Here is a 26,243-nt window from a genome sequence, read left to right on the forward strand (position 1 = left end):
GCCTAACCTCACTCCATCCCTCATCCTCAACCCATCTCTGACCCCACCTCATTCCAGATCCCCACTTAATCCTTGTGTTCTACCCCAGGGGGTGGGGATCTACAGAAGGGTGAGGTGCAAGGCTGTGGAGAGATTTTAGAATGGGAAGTATATGTCTGTTTCACACATTACTTGTTAATAGAAACAGCTGAAGGTTTAATGGTTTGTTTTTTGGGCACTATTTAAAAATCCCCTGCATGGAAACAGCTGCATCAGTGCACAGCTGTGTCAAAACAGCCTTGTCAGAAATGACATGTATGCACATATTTTTTTCTACACTATTTTGGACAAACCATACCTATCTATATATTTCTTTTCTCCGCAGGAGTACATCTATGTATGTTTTATAACATATGCCTGGTAGACAAGTGTCTAAAGTATAAGGATAAAAATTTGATGCACACTGGATACATTACTGTTCAAAATAAATCATATTATCACTTTTGGGACTCCATCCACCTGGGATATCCCAGGCCACAGTCTGTGTTTCTGGGCTTTTATGGCTGTAATATTTAAAATGTAATATGGAAATCTCAAAAATTAGCTTTGCTTAAAAAAGAATCCCTTTATTAATTTAGGAGATGAGAGAGCAAATGCCTATACCAGATTAAAAAAAAAGTTTAAATTTGGATGTAACCGTATATTCAATAACCAGTAACCACCGTTCCCCTACCATGTGAAATCTGATGAATTTTAAAATCTCTATTGCTTTTCTTTAATGCTTTACATTATAAAATAGAAATGAGTGCACTACATTTTAATCTTCCAAAGTTGGAGTGAAAGGGGTCAGATGACACTTAATTGTTATGTCCCAACTTTTTGAAGATTGGTCTTGGCCATGATTTAGACGCTTACGATGGAATTTGGAGGTTTACATGCAGCGTTACTTCTCAATTTTTGAATGTACACAAAGCTGCATAGGTACTTAATAACTGTGTGATCTGGGGTGAGCCACTTAACCTCTTGAGGATCAATCTCCCCATCTTCAAAATGAGAATAATAATATTTGCCACCCGGCACTGTGGGGAGGATTAAACTTGTAAGCAGATAAAACAGTCAGTCCAGGGTTAGTACTCAGCCCTAGGGGCCACCTAATCCACCAAACTTGAAGGTCCCTGCAGCCCTGCCTCTCTCATTAATGGCCTTGAGTTGAGGCTTCCTGGGTACGTTTCCCTACATTTGGTAGCTCTCAGTCTTTATCCTGGGTTTGTCTTGGAATGATCTGATTGCCACAGGGCAGTGTTCTTGGGGAGATTAATAGAGAGGTCCAGGGTCTTCCACACTCCTTGTCCCCAGTTGATATAGGACAGTTGGGAAGAAACAAACTTCTAACTCTGGGAAATCCGAGACCATCAACTTCAGCCCCTCCAGGCATTTCTCCAAACCTTCTAGAACAGGGACTGGAGACCTTGATGGAGGCACAAACTGAGTTTCACCACCCCCCCCCATCCATGCGTCCTGATGCCAACACAGATTCCATTTGTAAACATGTTGGGTGAGAGCCTGTAGTTATAAAATTAAAAAGAGAAGCATAAAATGCAGGGTAGGTAGCACATCAGTATGAATGACGCACAGAAGGAAAAGAAACAAAATTCAGCATTCTGCCCATTCCCTTACAGAGGGTCATCTTAGGCAATGGGGCTGGGGTAGAGTGAGGTGGGAAGGTGGCATCTGACTTGATTTGGAGAAAGGTAGAAACAGGAAAGACTGGAAGTCCTTTGCAAATTCTACAACTTTACCGTGACCAGTCATATTTATCTTCAACTAAAATACAGCCATGGAAAGGAGCTATTTCATATCATGTACAGGAAAATGGAAAATTTGCTTGCATACCCCTTATGCTTGGAGCTCTTTATAGCACATTCATGTCATACGAAATATTCTAGAATTTTTGACTGGCACCTAACTCAGTGAAAGTTCTCACTGAGAACTTAATAGTTATTCTGGTTGGTATATAAAATTGATGAATGTGCTTCAGTTGAATAAACTTTCTCATTTTTGATGGCTTGTACATCAGATGAGCCTGTATCGGTGTTCTCAACTTTGCCCGTTGGGGAAATTAAAAAAAAAAAAACACTGATGCCTGGGTCTCAGCCCCAGAGATTCTAATTTAATTGGTCTGAGTCCTGCCTTAAGGAGCAAGAGTTTTAATGTTCCCCAGGTGATTCTAATATTTAGTCAAGGTTTAGAACTACTGGTCTAGATTAAGGATTAAACTGCTTGGGCAAAGCCTGTAATTTATATAACCTCGCCAAACCCATGCTTCCACTCATTTCAGAGAAGACTTCTTGGGAAACCACTCTCTTCAAGGCCCTTTGAACCCCAAGTTTGCTGTTTTATGAAAAGGTGTCCTTTCACTTTTATTGTTTGAATTGTGGTTAGAAGAATTCTATTCCAAATCTATTCTACAGAGAAGCACCGATTGGTGAGAGAATTCAGAAATGTTAGTATAAACGTCTTTACAACTGGAAAAAAAAAAAAAAGACAGTGACACAAAAACAAATGCAAAAAATTAGTGAACTTTCCTTAGAAGGTCACTAGATAGCATTACAAATTTTTTTGAGTATAGCTGAGTATAGCTTTTTTTGAGTAATGTCACATTAATTTCATGTGTGCAATGTAGTACTTCAACTTCAGTGTATATTATGCTGTGCTCACCACAAGTGTTGCTACCATGTGTTACCATACGTCACCACTGCAATTTCACTGGCTATATTCCCTACGCTGTGCCTTTTATTCTGTGATTTATTAATTCAATTACTGGAAGCTTGTCTCTCCCACTCCCCTTCACCCATTTTACCCTCTCCCCATCGCCTTCCCCTCTGGCAACCACCTGTTTATTCTCTATAAGTCTAATTCTGCTTTTTTGTTTGTTTGTGTGTTTATTCATGTGTTTGGTTTTTTAGATTCCACATATGAGTGAAATCATATGGTATTTATCTTAGTAGGTAGCATTTTTTTTTAATGTGGCAAAAAACACACAACATGAATTTACCATCTTAACTGTTTTTAAGTGTAGGGTATAGTAGTATTAACTATATGCACATGTACAATATATTTCTAGGAATTTTTCATCTTTTATGGCTGATATCCTACACCCATTGAATAACCATTGCTATTCCCTAGACCCCCACCCCCTGCCAACCACCATTCTACTTTCTGTTTCTATGAGGTTGATTACTTTAGGTATCATATATAAATGGAATCAGGCAGTATTTTTCTTTTTGTGATTGGCTCACTTCATTTATCATAATGCCCTCAAAGTCCGTCCATATTGGATATGACAGGATTTCCTTCTTTTTAAAGGTTTAATAATATTCCATTGTTTATATATACCACATTTTCTTTATTCATTCACCAATGAACATTTAGGTTGCTTCCACATCTTAGCTATTGTGAATAATGCTGCAATGAATATGGTGTGCAAATATCTCTTCAAAATTAGATAGCATTTTATACTTATTAAACAGTGAGTCATTTTAAGCACATAAATGACTAAATCTTCCCTAAGCAGGACTCAGAACAACCTGAATTCAAATTGATGTGCAAATGAAATTCAGTATGGTGTCATTTGTCACTTTAGAAGGCATATGAAGAGGCTCAGAATTTGGTTCTTCTCTCTACTTTTCCCTAAGATGTGTTTGTGAATTTTCTTCTTCTTTTTAATCTATAAATTATTCTGTTTAATATGCTTCATCATTTTTTCTTTGTTTAAAAACAATCTTTTGCATAAACTCACAAAATTAGAAATAAGTGGGGAATTACTAAAGAGAAAGAGGAAATTAAAATGATTTAAGGTAGTAACTTATTTGAACCTTTTCAGATATACTTGAAAATCTGAAAGAAATAAGTTTTCAGGAAAATAAAAAGTACCAATATTGTTCAGAAAGAGAACAATTAAATATATAATTTGTTATGGAATATATTGATAAAATTTGAAATGTCAACTTCCCCTAGCTCAGATGAGTTTACAGGTTTATTTTAGCACACTTTGAAGGAACTTCTAATTGTATTTAAATTTGAATCCAGAGGGTGTAGGTATGCTTCTAAATGCTTTGTAAAAAGCTATTCGGGCCACTTAGGTAGCTCAGTTGGTAGCTCAGCTCTTGATTTCAGCTCAGGTTATGATCCCAGGGTTGTGTGATAGAGTCCCGCTTCAGGCTCCTCACTGAGCATAGAGCCTTCCTAGGGTATTCTCCCCTCCCCCGCTTCTCCTCCCCACCCCCCTTTCCTCTGCTCAGATACTTTCTCTCTCATAAAAAAGGAAAATGAATAAGAGCTATTATAACAATGCTTCCAAAACTATACAAAGATGGTACATAAAAGGAAAGCATAGATGAGTATTGTTTATGAAAATCTATAATAGTTTATTTAGTATTTTTTATTTATTTTTAAAAGTTTATTGAGAGGGAGAGAGAGAGAGAGAGAGAGAGAGAGAGAGAGAGAGAGAGAAAGTAGGAAAGGGGCAGAGAGAGAAGGAGAGAGAGAATCCCAAGCAGACTCTGCACTGTCAGCACAGAGCCTGCCATGGGGCTCAGTTTCATGAATTGTGAGCTGAAATCAAGAATCAGATGCTTAACTGACTGAGACACCCAGGCACCCCTATCTGTAATAATTTATTAAATAAAATGTTAGTGTGACAGGCGACTTTTTAAATTACTTGAATTAAAATATTAAACAAATTTAATGTGTGTTTTTTTCTCATGTCATTTTTCCCTTTGCAGTAAAGCAGGTGGCCAGCTCTGTGCTTCTTTGCCTCAGAGGAAGTTTGTGGCAATCTGGAAAGCCAGAGTTGACTTCAAGTCACTTTCTTCTCGGGTCTGGCTTCTAAAAGCCAGAGTCTATTGAGGAGGTATGTTAGGGGTCTTGGAGGGAGAGGTGAAAGGGAAGGCCTCTGAGAAGAACTCAGAAATGGGAGGACGTTCCCTCAGACTACCATTAAAGGAATGTTGAGGCTTGGGAGGGGAAATGAAGCTCTGTGGGCTCCACCTAGTCCAAGGTCTGCACTTACTCCTGGTCCTGGGGAGCACCTGTGATCAGACTGGTCTTACCATTATTCGTTTTTTAAAAAAGTTTACTGACTTATTTTGAGGGAGACAGAGAGCACATGTGGGGGAGGAGCAGAGAGAGAGAGAGAGAGAGAGAATCCCAAGCGAGCTCTGTGCTCTCAGTTTGGAGGGAGGCGGGGCTCAAACTCACAAACTGGGAGATCATGACCTAAGTGGAAATCCAAGAGTAAGATACTTTAACCACCTGAGCCATCTAGGCACTGCTGGTCTTACCATTGTTCTCTTCATTCAGTGTGGCAGAGGAGCAGCTGAACCATGGCTGGACCTGCAGGGACTTTGTGGGGCAGACCAGGGAGCCTTGGGGTAATGGTAGAGAGTGATAGTGGAGGCTTAGGCAGCCCTTCTCAAATCTTTGGTCCTCAGTCAGTAAGACTCCAAGCCCTTTACACTACTTAGGGGAGGGTAGTGCAACCGTGGATGAGGACAGGGTGTAAAAGTTAAGTCGATTTAAAGAAAATAAATATTTGTTACTCACCTGAGTATAACACCATTAAATTATCAGTGAAATTCATCTTCACAACAAATAACACATCTCTACAAAATGCAGTTTATTTCCATAATGTAGTAATTTTCCAGTTTTAAAAATTTACCAACATAATGCACTATATAAAACTAAAAAGGAACAAATCATGTGATTATTCCCATGAATGATAAGAAGGCATATGACAAAAATCAATACCTGTAACTACTTAACAAATACATGTCTTTTTCTGTTAAAAAACAATGCTGCAGTGAATCATCTTGAGCATATGTTTTTCCAAACTTTCTTCCCAAAGTGCTGGCCTTGCAAGTTGCCATAAATGCCATTTCTAATCAGACGCATCTTTTAGCTTATTAGTTTGGGATTCAAATTTTATTTCAGACAAATAGATTAAAGTAGATAGCTTTAAGAAACTTAGCCTGCATGCACACATTAGGCCTGTGTTTATCAGTTTTATTGCTTCTCTTATTATCTTTCCAATTCGACAGGAAGACTATGCAAGATTTGCATAGTTTAGCTTTCCTATAAAAACATCTCCAAACCATGGGCACAAGACATACTTTGATATTAATTCTCTTTCTATGGAACTGGAAACTTCTAGGCTATTCTATAAGCAAGGCCAGTTAAAGTCAACAAATACCGGCATCATTTGTTGGCTGTGGTTTTCACAAAGTGTCAACTTCGCGTTGTATCTTTTTAATAATGTATTCAAATTCTTCTGCGGAGCATCAGTAAAATTTGTAATTGCCAGTTGAAATAAGTAGATAGTGATTTTAAGATTTTCAATTAAGAACAAATTATGCATTAAAATATAATCCATAAAATTCTGACTAAGATTCCAACTAGGGTGGAATGTATTCACTGATGGGCCATTAGGATTAATTTTGGATAGTTGAACTCCCCGCGCATGAGTGTGGAGATGCCCAATAGTACCATACAGAGGCAGAGAAGGTTTTTTTTTTCCCCTATAAATATTGTGGAGATTACTAGCTATCAAAAAAGACTTTTGGGACCTCTGTCTGGCTCAGTTGGTGGAGCATGCAACTCTTGATCTCAGGGTTGTAAGTTCAAGCCTCGCACTGGGTGTGGAGATTACTTAAAAATAAAATCTTGAAAAAAATATAATAAAAAATAAAAAAGATTTTCAAAAGTGTTTTCCTGGGAAAGAAAGAAAGGGAAAGAAAATGTCTTTTGCAGAGTCCAACAGAATTTCATGTTTGAGTCCCATAATATAATTTTCTTAAGAGCATAGGTTACATGTAAAGAAAAAGTCTGCAAAGAAAAAGTCATTGGGGCACCTGGGTGGCTCAGTCCATTAAGCATATGCCTCTTGATCTCACTTCAGGTCTTGATCTCAGGGTTGTGAGTTTAAGCCCTGCTTTGGGCTCCATGCTGGGCATGGAGCCTCCTTAAAAAAAATAGTCATTAAGCAACATCTGATGTTAAATTTAATAAACAATGAGGGCTTTATTTCTTTGGATAACTTAATTGGCTCTCCAATGGTTTGCTTTTCTAAAGTATTTGTTCATAATTTCTTCTTAGCTCTTGGTATTATGAAAGTTAGTGAGTCCCCGGGTTAATACAAATATAGAAAAAAACATTTTAAAACCTTTTAAATAGTTGGTCTTAAACTGGAGATATATTTGTAAATCCAGTAAGTATATTTTCATTTATTTTATTGCTAATCTTGAATCAGTTTATTTTATAGAATTCAGAGTAATTAATTCAGAAGTCTAGTTTCACATTTTAAATGAAATGGACCTGATTTATGTAGTACCCAAGGTTTCTGTAGGACAGTGTCTTTGCAAAATGGACATCAGGAGTCAAATAGCTAAATATATTATGTGATTAAAATAGTGTGATAAAAAAAAGTTAAAATACTCTAAGGGTTATTTGTAATCTAGAAAGTGATGTTGAAGTTAATATGAGCAAGTGATCATTTTTGTGTCTTTTCAACAATAGCAATTTAAAAATTCTTCACCGTGTGTTTTTATAGAACTAGGTCATTCTCCAGAGACCTACCTTCTGTCCAGTAGACTACTTAGCAGTCCAGCTGGTAACTGCATTTCTGAGGGCCATAGAATATAATCTCTTCAGCTGGTAATGACAGAACAGATTTAGTAGAGGAATTTCCTCTGGATATTAATACATGGATGACACATTATTTTCCGTACTTATTTATCCCCTATGTCTTTAAGGTGTTATTTTCCTGGGTCCAGATGAAAATTTCTTGGATGTGCATTATTGTGTGTGTGTGTGTGTGTGTGTGTGTGTGTGTGTGTGTGTGTGTGTGTTTGGGAGGGGAGTATGGTGTAGGTAAATGACCATATAACAAGAAGTCAAGCTGAAGTTTTCCCCCTCTCTGAGTAGCACTTTGAAGTAATTTTGTCTTCTCAGAGGGGAGGGAATCATTATGCTGTACTTCATGTTGAACATGGCCTTGTGTGTCTGAAAATTAGACTATTGGGAAGTATTAGGATCAAGGAGATATGGGCTGCTTTTACCTTGTACGTACTTAACAACTTTCACATGAGGAGAGAAACCCCCCCCTTAGACAAAGTATGATTAAAGGCAAACATGGAGTATAGAGGATTATGCTAATGCCCTCCAGAGTGGGGCACAGCAAGTCTTATTTTTTGGGTTTGAGGGTTGCCTTTTTTCTTAAATTCTTTTTGGTTTAACATGCATTTTCCTTTCTTTTTAATTCTTTAAATTGAGACCTACTTAGTAAATTTTGACCAGTGGAAAAGACACTCATTTGTGTATGGTGGTGTAATGGAAAGAAACCTGAGCTGGATGTCTGTTTTCAGAATTAACCTAAAGGATTTTCCACTTTCATGGACTGATAGAATAACATGCAGAAATAATACACATGCAGGAGAAAATGGGAAGTTTACTAATGGTAGGCTAAGCAATGCATTGAGTGAGGCATGAACATGGGCTTACTCTGGAGGAAATGTGGAGAACAGGAACTTCAGGGTCCTCACAGCAGGCTGTCTCCCTGGGGACTGGGAACATTAAGGGAAGTAGAAGAAAAATGATGGTACACCGGGTATGCCTCAAATCTGACTTTATAATAAAGTGAGCTTCAAAGGCTTGCCTTGTCTTCCTTCTTGGCCCAGGCATGGGTAAATTCCTGAAATGTCCTACTAAATTTTTACCTTTATTCTTCTGGAGAATGTAGGTGGCTGTGCCTGCTTGTGTAAAAAAAAAAAAAAAAAAAAAAAAAAAAAAGTGGAACTCAAGCCTTTGTGCAGAATGTTTGGCAGTAAGAACAAACAAGGAAGCAGAGTATTATATCATATGAATAACGTTTGTTGTACGTAATAGAAAAAGCTCTAATTGGGTTAATAAATACAATTTATGGGGTCATGTTGAGGAAAACATCCAGAGATAGGACAGACTATAGCGGAAGTTTGGTCTGTGTTCTTGCTTGTTGCTTTGTGATTTACTCAGTTTTGTTCTCACGTCACTCAGCTTGTTTACATATTGGCTTTGTCCTTCTCCTCACTTTCTTCATGGTCACAAGATAGCCTTAGCTTCTAGATGTTATATCCTCACAGTACATTTTTTCTAGAGCACGAGAGAACATCTCTGGGGGCCCCTATGTCATGCCACTCCAGGGGGCACAATTCACATGAAATATAATACTTCTCTCAGAGGGACGACATGGACAGCACTGACATCCGTGCCCAGAATTCCTGACAAAAATCTCGATTATCCCTGTGTTTGGACCAGAGTAGGCCCCACATCGGCCCATGAACCAGTCACTGTGTCAGGGGAATAGAATCCCTTAACTGGCTTAGTCAAGGGCCATGGGAGCCACTCCTGTAGAAAAATAGAGTAAGATTTATTGGAACCACGTGGATTTCCAAAGGATACTAAGGATGATTTTTCAGAGGCAAGAGAATGGTAGTTGCACAGGAAACCAACAGTATAGTGCTTTAGATGTTTTGGATGAGAACTCTGCCTTTGCCCCATGACAGCTACCTTCAGCACTCAACCTCTGATATTTTTCACGCTCCCTACCTCTCTTCTTTACTTTCACTCTTCAGACTATTCCATTTGATTTCTGCCTCCACCATTCTACGGAAACAGCTCTTGCCTTGCCAATTCCAAGAGGCCTTTAAGCCTTGGTATACTTGGCCTTTGTAGTATCTGATAATCTGATTACATTTTCCCCCTTGACTTCCTTGACATCATAACTAGTCATCATCCACACTGATAACTCCCACTAATTTTATCCCCCCAGAGATAGCTGTAATTAGCATTTGTGCATTTTCTTACTGTTGTGAGATTGCATTAAGAGGTGCTTGGCAAGCTCACATCTGCAGCAAGAGTTCTATTAATCTTTTCCAAAGGAAAAAAAATCTCAACAATTTTGTCTGGCCAATATGGGTTTTCATGTTACAGAAAATCATCACTCAAGTTCCTTTAGAATGGAAATAATCATTATGTTTCCTTAGGCAGTTCTTGGAAGGTAAGTAAAAAGATTTTATTTATTCTTTCAGCACAATGTCTAACCATTTAAATAGTTCCTTCATTATTTGCAAGGAGGTAACAGAACAGGATCAGTTATTGTTTTATGAACTATCAAAGATGGCAGTAGGTTCCATGAGAACTGTGGGATAAAGGGTGGCACGAGGTCAATTTTCTGATCTGGGGAAGGAGAGGAAGCAGCAGGTAGAAGCTTGGGGAAACAGAGTCAAGGTTTCCTCTCCAGTCTGCAGAATCCACCTGATCTTACATCATCCAACTATATTTCTGAGTCAGAACACAGAAGCCTCCTAAACAGTGATTAATTTATTTTTGCTGGAAGAAATTTCTAAGTAAGATTTTCCAAGAAGATCTTTGAATAGTGTGTTTCTAAGCCCTTGTGTCACTGAGAATATATTTTGTTGCCTATACACAGTAGCTGAGTATAAAATTTTGTTGCACAATCTTTTTCCTTTTTTCTTTTGCCATTCAGTGTTTTATTTGGTATAATTAATGGCCAAATGAGCTTTATTCTTTTTTTTTTTCATTTTTTTTAATGTTTATTTTTGAGATAGAGACAGAGCATGAGCGGGGGAGGGGCAGAGAGAGAGGGGGACACAGAATCTGAAGCGGGCTCCAGGCTCTGAGCTGTCAGCACAGAGCCAGACGCGGGGCTCGAGCTCACGGACCCTGAGATCATGACCTGAGCCGAAGTCGGACACTTAACCGACTGAGCCACCCAGGCGCCCCCAAATGAGTTTTATTCTTTTGGAAAAGTATCCTCCCTGTCCTTGTATACCTTTGTATTTTTCTTTGCCATTCATGTATTTGCCAAGTGATTTTAGCTATATCCTCTTATTGAGTTTACTAGAACATGGTATCTCATCATATGAGAAATCTGGTGTTTTATTTTCAAGCCAACAAAGTTTTCTTCAATTAAGTCGTTAATTATTGTGTAGGATCCAGTTATAATGATCTTTTTGTTTAGGATCCTAAAATTCTTTAAATCTTTGTTTTCTTTTCCCTGAGTATGCTATTCTCTCTTTTATCACTATCTGTTTGTCTTTTCAAATTTTTCTTTTATCACACTGATTGGATTTTTCACAATTTCAATAATATATTACTGCCTTCTATAAGAATATAAATTATATTATTCAATTTTAATTTCTTTCCATCCTTCCTTATTCACATATATTTTATCTTATTTTGTTGTCTTTCAGTCTCAACTCCTTATTTATTTTCTCCTCTTGTCTATTAGAAATAATGTACCCTTGTATTCTGCTAAGGATACCAAAATATCTAAAATGTTTCCAGCCTCCTGCAGTATGGTTCCTCTGAGTCTTCATTAAAAAGTTTCATTTCCTATAAAGAGTTTTCCTTATAGAGCTCTGTATTTTTTCTGCTTTCTCAAAAGACAAACCTATCCATACTTGGTGTTTCACAACACAAGATGTGTGGGTTGCCCTTGGCCCTATTCTCTCTACCTAGTGGCTTTAGAAGAATCTCCTCCAATGTGCTTAAGGAAAATAGTGTGCACAGCCAGCTCATTTCCCATGGCTTTATAGCCTTTGGTTGACTCCAGTTGGTCTTGCTGAAATAGACTCTTTTTTTTTTTTAAAGTTTATTTATTTTGAGAGAAAGTGAGTATGGGTGGGGGAGGGGCAGAGATAAAGGGGCTCGATCCTACCAACCCTGATATCATGACCTGAACTGAAATCAAGACTCAGAAGGCTTATTGATGCTTAACTGACTGAGCCATGCTGGCTCTCCTGAAATAGATTCTTCATTTACCACTTAAACTCAAGTACTAGTAAAGAAGTAGGACAGGGGAAACAAACACAATTCCATGCATGCACTGCAACTAAGACCTTTCTTGACTCCCAGAAGGCATCATATACCACTCACCCCATTCTCTTCTTAACACTCCCCCCGCCCCCCCAACCGCTGCACATTCACTTGCTCTCAGTAGATTCCTGGAAGTTAGTTTCTCATTGGATTGTAGAAGAGTGAGGAATTGACAGAGGTAGCAAGAGATCAGTTGTCTGGTGTTTTTTAAAAAGCAATAGTTGGGAGCACGTGGGTGGCTGAGTCCGTTAAGCCTCCGACTTCAGCTCAGGTCATGATCTTGTAGTCCGTGAGTTCTAGCCCCGCATTTGGCTCTGTGCTGACAGCTGAGAGCCTGGAGCCTGCTTCGGGTTGTGTGTCTCCCTCTCTCTTGGTCCCTCCCCCGCTTGTGCTCTCTCAATCTCTCTCTCAAAAATAAAGAAATATTAAAAAAAAAAAAAAGCAGCAGTCAGAGCTGGCTTTCCATGTTTTTTGTGCAGTGGTAGAAAAGGTTGAAAAGGCTCCCTACTGACTTTTGGGCAAGCAGACAAAGGGAGGTCTAGCACTGGTGGTCTATTTTGTGTGTTCAGCTTGGTTTTAAGTAGATATACTTCCTAGACTCTGGAATTAGGTTGCTAACTTGGCCTGTGTCAGGGTACTGAGAGGTGTTGTCTCTTTCTGTGTCTTCATGGCTATTTTGATAATAAGGTATAAGGGGTCTGTCTCCCAGAAACAAAACTAGCTACCCACTTTGGCTTCCTGGGTGACGTAATCCACTTCCATTGTTGCTGCCACCAATGCATCTTTCATTCTCTTTGAGAATGTATGTCTAATCGTCACTTTTGGGTGCCAGTAAGGTACCTTGAGGTGGTTATTTAACTGCTACTGGTTAGCTGCACCCATTTGCCCTGTGCACAACCTCAAATCCAACCGTCAATTTCACCCCTTGCCTCAGCTTGTTCTTTTTCCTGTCTTGCTCTCTTGGCATGTGACAATAACATTCATCACATCACCTAAGCCAAAAAATGGGAGTCCACTTAAAATTTTATTTCCTCTCATTTACCCTTCAAACCTAATCAATAATCGTGTCTACTATCTTGCATTTCTTATGTGCTCTTAAACATATAAAGAGTACCCTTTGCATATGTTAACTTATTTAATCTCTATGATTTAATACTTTGCATATGTTAACTTATTTAATCTCTATGATTACCTTATGAAGTAGGCATTCTTTACCAGGGCTGGAACTAGGGTGGGTCAAGTGAGGCACCCAGCGAGTAAAATTTAAGGAAGCCCACCCTCTCAGGGTTATGCAAGTGCGGGCTTCCCTTGCTCTCTCCTAGATCTGGCCTGCTTTTCCCTATATCTCTTTTCTAGATGAGGAAACTAAGGAACAGAAGAGTGAAATAATTTGTCCAAGCTCACACAGCTGGTATGTGACAGAGCTGACATTTAGAATCTGTCCCGTCTGGCTCCAGAGTGCACAATCTCGACTGCTATACCACGCTGCCCCGCACGCAGCAGCTGCCCCTCTTCTCCAGGCTGACTCCTACATCTGCCTTGGTAACTTCCATTGTTCAACCCCTCATTACCTCCTGCCTGGGCTATTGTGATAATTTGTCAATTACTCTTCCTGCCTTCAGTAGAGCTTCTATCAGAGCTGTGAGCCTTTATACTATTGGAGTTATTCCTGGGTGACTCAAATAATTGAGAAAGAGCTGATTCCAATTCCCCTAACCCACATGCATGACTTGACCAAGTCTAGCCCTCTTTACTCCAGGCACTGAAAGATGGAAAAGGGACCTATTTGTTGGATTCAGAAAAACATACATAGGAAAACATTAAGTTGATATTAATCATCATTTCACTCTACACTCCCATTCTTTCTCTGTGGTCCCAGGTTAAGAATCTTCCCAATAGAATTGTTTCAGGTTAGGATGGGCTTAAAAATCTCCTTCCAGTTCATGGCTTCATTGTACAGGTTCCCATATTTACTGGCCAGGAAAAAGCAAGAGGAGTGGGTTTGGTTACTGGGCCATCATCACCCCGACAAGTTGGCATTATAGTATTCACAGGGAGTCCCGTGCTCACAGGACCCAGTTCTCAGAGATGGCTCCCCAGTTTTAGTTCCATCCTAGCATCCAAGACCAGCTTCTTACTCAACCACATCCTCTGCAGCTGGAAGTTATAAGACAGTATCTTCATTTTCATTGGCTTATTTACCCCAGAACCCACACGGACAAATTAGGGGATAGTTGTTTTCATCTCCAGTGATTAATTTGATTAAAGGAGATAACATTAGTGATGAATGATATAATAAAAACATTTCCCTGGCTAGGTCATGTTGACCAGTACAATAATTTCTAATCCATTGTATATTTTCAATCCCAAACATATTTCCTCTGTGAGTCTCAACAGGTCATTGTGACTTTGGTTTATTCATTCAGAGGGAGAAAAGATATGACATTCTTTAGAAAATTCTTTTTTTTTTAATAGAGAATTCTTATGCTTAGTCCAACATCTGCCCCATATTTCCGTCTCAATCTTCCACATTAATTAAAATTATTAATTATCCCATAGAATTACCTTGATAAATTGAAAATCTGATTGTACTAGTCATAGTCCTTATCTATTGAATGATTTCTTTGTGCCAGGCACTGACAGGTGCTATTGTTATCCTCACTCTACAGATGAGGAAACTGAGGCATAGAATGGTAAAGTATTTCCCCCAAATGACCCAAACATCAAGTGACAGAGACAAGATTTGGTGTGGGCAGTCTGGCCTTTGAGGCCATGCTCTTACCCATTTTGCTAATCTGCTTAAAACCCTGCGGTAAGTCCTACTGGTGACAGGATGAAATCAGTGTCCCTTAGCACAGAAAGCCTTGCTCTCTAGCTCCTTACGTGTCAAATTTATCAGTACCAAATAGCATATTGCTCCCTGCATATGCCATGAAAATCTATATCTATAGGTCTCAAAGTGTTCCCTTTTCCTGGGTCTCCCTCCTTCTCTCTCTGTTGTCCAGCTGGTGCTCTCTCCCTCCTCTTTTCCCTCTCCCACAGATTATTTCTATTCTGAGCTCTTTCTTTGGCTTCTATTTCTCTTTCCTTCCCATCTCCTCCCTTCATTCCTAATGAGGAGCAGTGAAGTTTTATCTAGGGGCATGTGGAGTTTTCTTAAAGAGAAGATTGTGTTCAGTATCTGATTAAAAAAAAGTGAGAATAGTAATTCAATCCCATCTCCTTGAATTATCCTTGAACGGCCTTCTTCAGTTGTCCTTGAATGTGCTTTTGATTTTTAGAACCCAAATGGCCCTAATTATCTAATAATTATCTAATTATTATTTCACTTCAAATACAAAGGAACTTTGTTCCAGAGAGGTTGACTTGGCCAAGGTCATACAGTTAATTAGTGACAAATTCCAGATGAAATCCAGGTGGTTTGACTCAGAAGAAGAGTCTCTCTTTTAAGCCCAGTTGTATAAAGGAGAGAAAATGGAAAATATTCTTGCTTTCCTTCTTGTTCCGCATTTTTCCTCTTGCCAGCAATCCATTTTTCCCTTTGGCTTAAATTTGCAATATGTTTAAGTATCTGCCTTTGTTTTCTGAGGGAGTGCCCGGCAGATTCCCTTAGCTCTCCTCTCTCTTTTCTCTTAATCTTCCCCTCAGGCTAACTCTTTCTCCTGCCATGTCTTGAATTAATGCCTCTGATTGCTCAAAAGAAAACATTATGCATACTGTTGTCTTTATTAATCTCTGAGGTATTTAATAATACTAGTACAGAAATTCAGAATTCATGTGCTGGTCATGTGCATGGCATGTGTACTTTTGTTGCCCATCATTAAAAAGAAAATGTTACTCCAGCTTTTATTTGTATGTGTGCATTAAGTAAAGGAAGTTGACCTATGGGGAAAATAGAAGAAGAATTCAGCTGGGTCAATGTTGTGGCTGTGCTTCCCTTCCCATTGAGATAAAAGCAGTAAAAGCAGCTAACAAGGACCGCATGTAGGGACCAGAGCACACAGACTTATACGTGCATACGTGGTCTCGGCGAGAGGTACCACAGGTAAAGGTCACAGGAAAGAAAGCAGCTTCACAGACATCAAGGAAATAGCAACTATTTACTGGCAGCCAGACTTTTCAAATAATAGCATGGATTCAGAACCACTTCAAAGAGAACTGGTCAGGAAATAGACAAGTCATGAATTTAAATACTTTCGAGATTCCGGAAATTCAAAAGCAGAGCCTTTTAGATATTTGCAGTAAGGTAGATCATGAGCAATTATTTCATTTCTGGAAATTGCTCAAAGACTTCTGTGGAAGGCAGAAGACTTTGAATGATGCCTGTATATTGTTAGAAACTTGGGGCATGCTTGAATAAGCAAGTCCTGAAATCAGGAAAAACGTATTTTGTGCCTAAAACATAAGAGTTTTTCCTTTTGAAAAGTTGCATTCCATGAATTACTTTTTCTACCAGGTTAATGAAAATTGACTTTTGTAGTGTTTCTCACATTGGTTGTACCATTTTTTGCAGAAGTACATCTGATGTTTTTTAGGTTTGTCAAGCTCTACTTCAGGAGAGCTCCCAGGCAGGGAGGAAACATTCAATGACTATATTGATTTTTTGATCACTGTAATTAAATAATTTAAAAACTAAGTTAAAAATGTTGTGTTTGGTACATAGCAAATGGAAGGTCTTCCTTTTGCAATTTTTGACTTTTAGGGACATTGATCTTAGGATTATATATTTCTCATAAGTAAATTAAATGATTAAGACCTTTAAAGTATAATTATTCAAAGTAGTAAAAACAAAACAATTAGACTGTGGTTATTTCATTTCTTGGTCTTGACATTTGTAAAAATCATCCCCAGGGCTACTTGTTTTTAAATTAACAAAATGTTTCTATTCCAAATCCATAAAAGTGGGCATCAGTCTTTCAGAAAACACATCACCGCCCTGGCACCATTCACAGCCTAGTATTTGGGAGTGGATTTTTGGTATAAATGGACATAAAATCTAGCAACAACCACTTTACAATTGGTAAAATTGGATTTGCTTTTCTTTAGGCACGTCCTTGTCCAGAAAACCTCCCACAGGGAGGCAGTATGGTGTAGAGAATAGAACACTCCTCCTTCCTTCTAGCTTTGCCACTAACTTTTCTATAAGATCGCCTCCAAACTTTTCATTGTTTTTGAGTCTCCATTTGTCATTCATTTGCTGTTCTAAGTCACAAAGGCACCCTTTTATTTTATGTAAAATTCATCTATTCTGATTAACTAGTTTTGTCTTTTAATTAGAAATATGCTTATATAAGAGATGAGAGAAAAATCCCTTAACTGTGTGTAACTGAAGGGGCGCCTGGGTGGCTCTGTTGGTTAAGCGCCTGACCCTTAGTTTTGGCTCAGGTCATGATCACACGGTTTGTAAATTCCAGCCCTGCATTAGGCTCCACACTGACAGTATGGGGCCTGCTTGGGATTCCCTCCCCACCTCAAAATAAATAAACAAACTTAAAAAAAAACGTGTGTGACTGAGCTACCGTTGGAACTTCAATTAGGAATGTGCAATAGTCATGGTATCACTTAGCCATTGATACCTTTTTTTTTTTTTAGCCATGGATACTTTGCTTCGTGAATCTTATGATCTATTCAACATGTCATAGCTTCCTATCTCACATGTGCCACAGGTGGGTAAAGGAACTTGGGACACATTAACTTGTTTGTTCAAATTCTTTGGAGAGCCTGTTAGGTTCCAGGCACTGCACTACATGCTGGGGACATACGGTTGATAGACATAGTGTCTGATTTCAAGGAGTTCACAATGTAAAAGTTCAGAAAGATCACTCTAAGGAAAAGAGCATGCACGGTAAATGTTATCATATAACCATGCTGGTACAGAGAAGGGACACTTGAGTAGGTGAGGAGAAAGAGAAGACAGGGAGAGTTTTCTGGAGGCATCAAAAAAGAATGCACAAAAGCACTGTACTATAAATGTTGCATACTTGGGAAAATGTGTGCAGGTCAGTGTTGGTGCTGTGTAAGAGGGACCGGCAGGAGATGAGTTTGGACTTTGTGTGAGGATAATCGATAGTCATAGAAAGATTTTAAGGAAGGAGCGCCTGGGTGGTTCAGTAGGTTAAGCATCCGACTCTTGTTTTTGGCTCAGGTCATGATCTTACGGTTCATGAGTTCAAGTCTCCCATTGGGCTCCACGCTGATAACATGAAGCCTGCTTGGCATTCTCTTTCTCTTTCTCTCTGCCTTCCCCTGCTCATGTTCTCTCTCTGTCTCTCTCTCTAAAAATAGATAAATAAACTTCATATAAAAAAAGAAAGATTTTAAGCAAGAGAAGGACATGATTATATTTACAATCTTGATAAATTTGCTGAAGTCAAGATGAGAGAGAGAAAGAAGAGCTGATGTGGCTACATAAACCCCCGTGAAAAGGAATAGGAGCTGGCAGGGGCAATGGGCATAGAAAAAGGATTATATTAAAAACATTTTTAAGGCAGAATCTAGCAAGTCTTCTTACCAGTGAAATGTGTTGTCAGGTGAGAACAAGGAGTCTAAGTTGACTTCTCTTCAGTTTCTGGTCTCAGTGGTTGGGTAAAAAGTGAACCATGAAGGCATGAAGTATATGCAAGAGGAGGCAGAGCTTGGGGGTAATAAATGATACTGAGCCAAGTCTGAGGTGCTGGAGCTCTGTAGATGTTCAACAAATGTTAGTTCATTCTTTTCTCCTGTTTCTTTTCCCCATGGAATATCTGTAGATGCCTGGTAGACTTCAGACATGTGAGTCTGGGCTGGAGATCGATCTGCAATTAACCAACATTTAAATGGTAGTTCTGGCTATGGAAGTGGATGAAACTGCCCAGAGACACGTATGTAGAATGAAAAAAGAGTAGGCAAAGGACTGAACTCTGAAGCAAATCAGTGTCAAAAGGACAGATGGGTGTAGAATCATGAAAATATGTTGTTTTCTATGCTGCATTTATAACTGCATATTTCAGGTGGATAGGAGATTGGGTGTTTAGAATCTGGCTTGAGAAACATGCTAACAGTCCTATGAAAGCACCTGGTTTCGCTCAGTGGAGTCCAGCAGTAACATAATTTTGAGATGAATTTTTTATTTTTGGTAGTAATACAAACACAAGGGCAACTACGGTGCCGATTATTATTGGTTCTAAAAGTGTACCTATTGATAAATTCAAATTCTGAATTGATGAATCTCATGGAGTATGGTTTTGAGCTCGGTGGCCTAGAGTATAGTTACTTGATAGATCTTCAATACCTGGATGGATTCTCTACCAGATCCAAAGAGATTAGATCATATTTTTGTAGTTGTTGTTTTGCTGCTATTGTTATTGCTGTCTGTTCAATTTAGTACTTTACATGGAAATATCTATTCTTAAGGCCGTTTCTCATCTCCTTCTCCCTGATCGCCCATTCTAGCTGTCTTCATTTTCAAACCAAGAAGATCATCTCCAGCCAGATTCATCTTTGAGAGGTTACCTTTTCTTTTTCCTGAGTAAAAAAAAACCATGGCCTAAATACAAACAAATACACCAGAAGGAACTATAGAGGTCTGCTGTTTTATTTAAAGGTGCTATGATGCTGGGCAATAGGACTCTGTGTGACTAGAAATTAGACAGACTGCTGGGTCCCACAGAAGAAGAGAGGTAGCCAGAAGAGACCTAGGAGAGGCAGCTGAGTGGTGAATTAGAAAGGTTCACTAATGTAAGTTAAATTGGAAATGGGGTTTACTTCATGTATAGCAAAAAAAAAAAAAAGATTCTTTCAATCTTGAAATTTATTTTTGAATTTTTGTCTCTAGTTTTTTTCCTCTGTATTTTTTCTTTATTTTTTAACGTTTATTTATTATTGACAGAGAGAGACAGAGCCTGAGCACAGGAAGGGCAGAGAGAGGGGGAGACACAGAATCTGAGGCAGGCTCCAGGCTCTGAACTGTCAGCACAGAGCTTGACGCAGGGCTTGAACTCACAAACCGCGAGATCATAACCCGAGCCAAAGTCAGATGCTTAACTGACTGAGCCACCCAGGAACCCGTTTTCCTCTGTATTTTTATCAAGGTCCACTCAAGGGGTTCCATCACTTGGAGCCTGCTGTGTGCACACTTAGAGTCCTCATGCTGTCCTCATACTGCCTTCTACGCTGCCCAGGATTTGGTGGGGATCCCATGATGGGTCCTGGTCATAGGAAGACATCTCTCTGCTTTCTTCTTTCTGTCCTTTTCCCTATAGGAATGAAGTTTTATTGTAGCTACTCCTCCTCACCCCATCTCCACTCCCAAACCCTTCTGTGCCTGAGTAGGTATCCAGATCGTTGACCCTCAGCTAATCTGACAAACAAATCTATGCTTGTATGTTCATGGCTAGGAACTTGAACTCCAGGGTTCTCTGTGCATTCAAGAGAATAAGTTACTAGAAATAGTAGCTACTGAGATACAATGAACTTTTCTGACTTGCTCGGTAGGATGACTTTATAGATAGAGATGTCAGGGAAAGGTTGTAAAACCATGGCAGCAGGGATTATGTAGTTGGCTAGCTGATTAATTTGTTGATGCACAAACTTGGACCTTTTTCAAGTCACCCTTGTACTTAGAAAATTAAATCGGAATTTCACAGACCATGCCCACTATGGGTCAAAACACAGGAAATTAACTTTAACCTACAAATGCATATTGAGGAAATAAAGCTTCTGGAATGAAGAGAGTTAGTCCATAAGACACTCAATTGCTCTAGACACACTAGCTTCCTTCTCTTCCTTGTATACAACAAACACACTCCTTTCCTCAAAGCTTCCCACTAGCTATTCCATCCTAATACAAATTTCATTCCAGCTGAATTGTCTCTCCTTAGATACGAGGATGGATTGCTACCTCATTTCCTCTACTTCCCATATCTGATTGCCCTCTCTAAAATAGCATCACCTCCATCACTCTTTATCCCCAACTCTATTTTTCTTCAGAGCACTCACATATTACTAAACAATATATAGTGCATACTTGTTATTGTCTGTCTCATGAGCTCCTTGAAGTCAGGGATTTGCCTACTGCTGTATCCCCAGAGCCTCCTTCAGTGTTTGCTACAGAGTAGATAGTTAATACACACATTTTGAATGAATGAGCAGCAGAGTTGAGCATACAACCCAGGTCTTTGGGGTCCCAATCCAGTATTCTTTTCACTAGACCCAGCAGTTGTCATATGGTTTGGTGCTCGTCTTTTTTTTTTTTTTAATTTTTTTTTCAACGTTTATTTATTTTTGGGACAGAGAGAGACAGAGCATGAACGGGGCAGGGGCAGAGAGAGAGGGAGACACAGAATTGGAAACAGGCTCCAGGCTCTGAGCCATCAGCCCAGAGCCTGACGCGGGGCTCGAACTCCCGGACCGCGAGATCGTGACCTGGCTGAAGTCGGACGCTCAACCGACTGCGCCACCCAGACGCCCCGGTGCTCGTCTTTTGAGGTAATTCTGTCCTCTTTCCTTGCCTCCTTGCTCCTTTATACCTACACCAGCATAAATCCACCGAGCGATCACTGCTTAGGAGAATTTCCTTGTCTTATGGTTTCTACTCTTTAGGGCATATTAAAAACAACTTGGAATCTTAATAGTGCAGATTCCCAGGTCTCAAGCCTGTGTTCTTGATTCAGTAAGCTTGGGGGAGATGAAGTCTGAGAAGCTGACTTTCTAACACTGTAGGAGATTCTGAAACTGGTGGTCTTGCACCTTTTAGGTACCAGTTGTACCTTTTAAGATACAACTTAAAAAAATTTTAATGTTTTTATTTATTTTTGAGAGAGAGAGAGAGAGAGAGAGAGAGAGAGAGAGAGAGAGACCAGAGTACTAGTGGGGGACGGGCAACAAGAGAGGGAAACAGAATCTGAAGCAGGCTCCAGGCTTTGAGCTGTCAGCACAGAGCCTGATGCAGGGCTCAAACTCGTGAACCACAAGATCATGACCTGAGCCAAAGTCAAATGCTTAACCCACTGAGCCACCCAGGTGCCCCTAAGATACAGTTTTGTAATGACAGATTCCCTGTGGCTCTAAAGCCCCATCTTTTAGGTTTTTACCACGGGCCATTAGGCATCAGACAATCTGCAAATTCTGTGCTAATTCCACCATAGATTCCATTTGGCATTGCTACTGCTTTGGACCACAGGAAGGATGAAGCAGAAGGGAAGTAACAGAGGAGAGGGGAGGGCGAGGAGAATCTCAATGACAGCGTGTTGGAAAGTGTGTATTATGTCTGAATGTAACATGGGAGGTTAGAGCAGATGGTGGTCATTCCCAGGCTGTAAGAAAAAAAGTCCCTTCAAGCCTGGAGCTGTTTCTACCCTCAGCTCTACCTAATGAGAAACGGAGACTCTTGGAGACCCATGATCACTCTGGGTCATATTTCTAAGACAGTCATGGTCATTTCAGTGGTTAACTGCAAGGGAGGAAAACTAGGCAAAGGTAGAGAGGAACAGTAAGAGAGGAGTTACAGAAACCTCAAAAATCCATGGTCATTTATCTGGGAAGGGGCATGAGGTTTTCATGAATGCAGGTAAATAGCTGATTTCAAAGAAAGTGGGTCATTGGTACCTCCCTCTTAGGGATGTTTTTAGATCAAATGTGTGGAAACCATTAGGCAAAGTGCCTGGAAAATAATTGTCACCATAAATGATAGTTGTTGTTCTCAGTAGATGTGGGTATGGTTAAGCAGGTGATCTCCATGCTTCATTCCACCTCATGGATTTCCTGAATTTGTCCAGGCTACAGTGAAGAAAAAAAAGTTTACGCAACATACAAGAAGTGTGTTGAGCTCTTCCAGGAAACACAAAAACAAAAGCAAAACAAACAAGCAAACAAACAACGCTTCCAAATGATGGTATATTCATTTTCATCACCGTTGACATTCCCAGTCGTTGTGCACTTCTAACCATTTTCCCAAAGACTTAAACTCAGGAAAGTCACAAATATATTTGACCAATTTTTTTTTTTTACTTCTTTTTTGAAGCTGGGTACTTGGAAGAAAACTTACTCACATGTTATTAATTATTTTATACATAATTAAGGACTTAGAGTTAAAAAACATTTCCAAGATTTATTTTCCTTTAGAAATTGGAGTTGCCTTTGGTTTCATTTTGGACTGGAAACATTAACCATGTCAGCTCTATGCAGGCAGGAACAGCACTCGCCCCCCACCCACCCCACACTTTCCTGTGTATTCCCAATAATTAGCACAGGACCTGGCAAACAATAGGTGTTCAATACTTACTGGATGAATGAACTATTAGGTGACGAAATTTTTGTGATCCTAACAAGTTTTGCATTCAGGAGTCCTAACTTGAATGTTTCTTCCTAAATAAGCTGTATGTAATCACAATGGGTTTATTAGTTTCTGGGGCTGCTGTAACACATTGCCACAGACTGGATGGCTTAAAACAACAGAAATTTATTCTCACACAGCCTGGAAGCCAAAAGTCCCCAAACGAGGTGTTCGCAGGGCCACGCTCCCTCTGGAGGCGCTGGGTGAGAATCCTTCCTTGCCTTCTCCAGCTTCTGGTGGTTCCAGGTGTTTCTTGGCTTGTGGCTGTATCACTCCAATCTCTGCTCCCCTCTTCACATGGGCTTCTCTGTGTGTCTCCCCTTGTATCTCTTATGAAGACACTTGCCACTGGTCCACCTGAAAAATCTTGGATGATTTAACCTCAAAATCCTTAACTTGACTACATCTGCAAAGCTGCTTTTCCAAAATGAGGTCAAATTCACACTTTCTGGGATGTGGACATGTCTTTTAGAGGGCCACCATTAACCTGCTGCAATGACTTAATGGAAATTTTCAACATTTATCATGGGATTATCTTTCTCTTGACTAGTTTTTCTCACGACACCACTGTACACAGAGTTTATGAAGTCTTCGTAGCTGAGAAGGTGGAGGGCCTGGTTTGTGTTTTGGTCTAATTTAGGATAGATGGGGAAAAGCAAATCAGCATTTCATGTACAGATGGGAAAAGTACAGTGAATGTTGAAAACCGGTGGGAGGAGAGAGGAAGTTAAGTAAGTGCTCAAGAAGTAATGTTACACTCAACCTGATGATGTCTGCATGATATATTAGGGATGGGTATTTGAAACATAGTGATTTGAGTGATGACAAATGCAAAAGAATAGTGGTTATGATGGTATAAAGGGGGCCATTTTGTAATAATCTCAGTGTTTCACCCTTTGAGAGGGGAAGGTGGTTTGTGTAGAAAATTGATAAGTCATAAAGACAAGGCCAGAGACTCCTGGGATCAACAGTTTGAAGTGAAAGCCCCACGAAGAATACTGATCAGGAAAGAGACCGAGGCTAGATTGTGGCTTCTACATTGAAACCATCTGCATTCGATTTGGCGGTAGTAAAGTGCAGTCTTAGAATGTATAACTATCAAAAGAAATAGCACATCAGTGGTAAGTTATTCCAGCGTTAAATAAAGAGCTAGTGAGAACACTTTCAGAATTACTGTAATTCTGGTCAGCATTTTATTGAGAGGAAATTGTGGAAATTGAAAATGTCCAACAGGTGGCAACTACAGTGATTTTTTTTTTTTTTTTTTTTTTTGCTGAGTGAGGATAAAAATTTTGCTGAAAAATGAGCCAGTATTGCTTACGTGAAAGGATTCTTAGAGAAAAAGGAGAAATCATGGAGTAAAAAATATTCTGAAAGGGAAAGAACACACCGAATAGGTTAGAAATAGAACTTTAGTGCCACAGGAAGACCTTGATGAATAAAACACTCAGTGTGCTGATGAAGAGCCCAGTAGTAATTGGAATAGCATTCCTTTTGTTCTAAGCCTTAGTCGTTGAAATGGGATTTTAATACACAGCCTTTTATGAAAAATGAAATAACTGAAATTTATTTATAACATGCCGTAGTAGACAAGTCATATGAAAATGTATTTGTAAAAATGGAAAGCACCTGCAACTTTGGGCGTTAAGAAAAAACTGAATTTATGTCTGGGATCCCAAGGGAAAATTGTAAATCTATCTCTTCCTGTCACTGGATATTTCTTTTGGTGAATTTATGATCAAACTCAGGCAGCTGAAGTCAAATAGTAAGGATACTATTAAAGGTAATAGGGGTTTATACAGAAATGGAGGTATATACTGGCCATGTGAATGTTCTCATCTGTATACAAATAAAATAGGTTTCTCCTGTTTAATTTATGTCCCTTCAAAATGACTGAGATAATGGTATCTCTATATCTTCAGGTTCTGTTTATGCCATCCAGATTCCCTTATTTTTCTTTTTGTCTTTTATAATCATCATTCCCCTCTCCCCATTTTTCTCACCTCTGTCTAGACATGGGGGCATCCAGACTTTTTTCCATTTTGACATTTATATTAACAGTCAAATTGTCCCAACAAGTACTTTTTCCAGGTTTGGAATTTAATATTAAAAAATATAAATTTTAATATACCTTATATACAGTTTAAGAAATCTATCCTCGATTGCTAAAAAAATAATCATCCCAATAATTACATGACTTTTTTGAAGTTTTTTTTAATATTTATTTTTAAGTAATCTCTACAACCAATGTGGGACTTGAACTCAGAATCCCAACATCAAGAGTTGCATGTTCCACTGACTGAGCCAACCAGGCAGCCCCCCTTTTCTCAGTTTTAATTAATAGTGCGAGAATGAGTTTCTGATTATGTCCTTATGGAGGGAAAATCAGCCTATTCCTCCAATGTTCTTTTCTGTCTCAAATATCCTGCCACTTATTCTAGGGTATATTTTATGACCTTGAGGATTTATTTACAATTTTTCAAGCTCCCAGGGCAATGATCCACTATGAGCACAGAGCTTTAGGAGAGCACATGATAATTAATTGAGTTATAGGAAGAAAGGAGTAGAATTTTTATGTGTTTTTATGTAAAAAATTAAGAAAGAAATTAAGGTTTACTAATCTACTATTTCATATAGGGAATGGTAACCCATGTACATACTTTACAAATAAACATGCATATGTATGCATTTAAAAAAATCCTGTTGGTATTTTACAATATATTTCCTCTTTGTTTATATTTTTGAGCATTAAACCTTAAACTTCAAAATAGCTTTAAAAAAATAAGCAACTTAATAATAGTACCTCAGAACTTTGAATTTACATTTTCCCTACATGCATTTTTCTTTCTGAAAATTTTCCTTTCTGACCTACAAGCAAGCATACATTTCTGGGTCTCCAAAGTTCTTTGTCAGGATTTCTTGTTGCAGTACCTGGACAGCAAACATGAGTGCCTGGGAGTCTGGTAAAGAGACCCCTGCAGGATTACTGAGTACTACCAGGCTGAAGCAATGAGTGTTTTCA

General features: G+C 39.1%; 2 long non-coding RNA genes across 3 annotated transcripts in view; both read left to right on the plus strand.

The window, feature by feature from the left end:
• Positions 1–21,236, plus strand: part of LOC123384994 — a 78,031-nt gene extending 56,795 nt beyond the window's left edge. Inside the window, exons 2-3 of the long non-coding RNA XR_006596887.1 lie at positions 17,503–17,576; positions 21,181–21,236. This is a non-coding gene — a long non-coding RNA (uncharacterized LOC123384994). The remainder of the gene's footprint in view (positions 1–17,502; positions 17,577–21,180) is intronic.
• Positions 21,234–26,243, plus strand: part of LOC123384992 — a 118,048-nt gene continuing 113,038 nt past the window's right edge. For both annotated transcript variants that reach the window (XR_006596883.1, XR_006596884.1), the window contains exon 1: positions 21,234–21,375. This is a non-coding gene — a long non-coding RNA (uncharacterized LOC123384992). The remainder of the gene's footprint in view (positions 21,376–26,243) is intronic.

Source organism: Felis catus, chromosome B1 (genome assembly GCF_018350175.1).
Source record: "Felis catus isolate Fca126 chromosome B1, F.catus_Fca126_mat1.0, whole genome shotgun sequence".
Classification (NCBI taxonomy): domain Eukaryota; kingdom Metazoa; phylum Chordata; class Mammalia; order Carnivora; family Felidae; genus Felis; species Felis catus.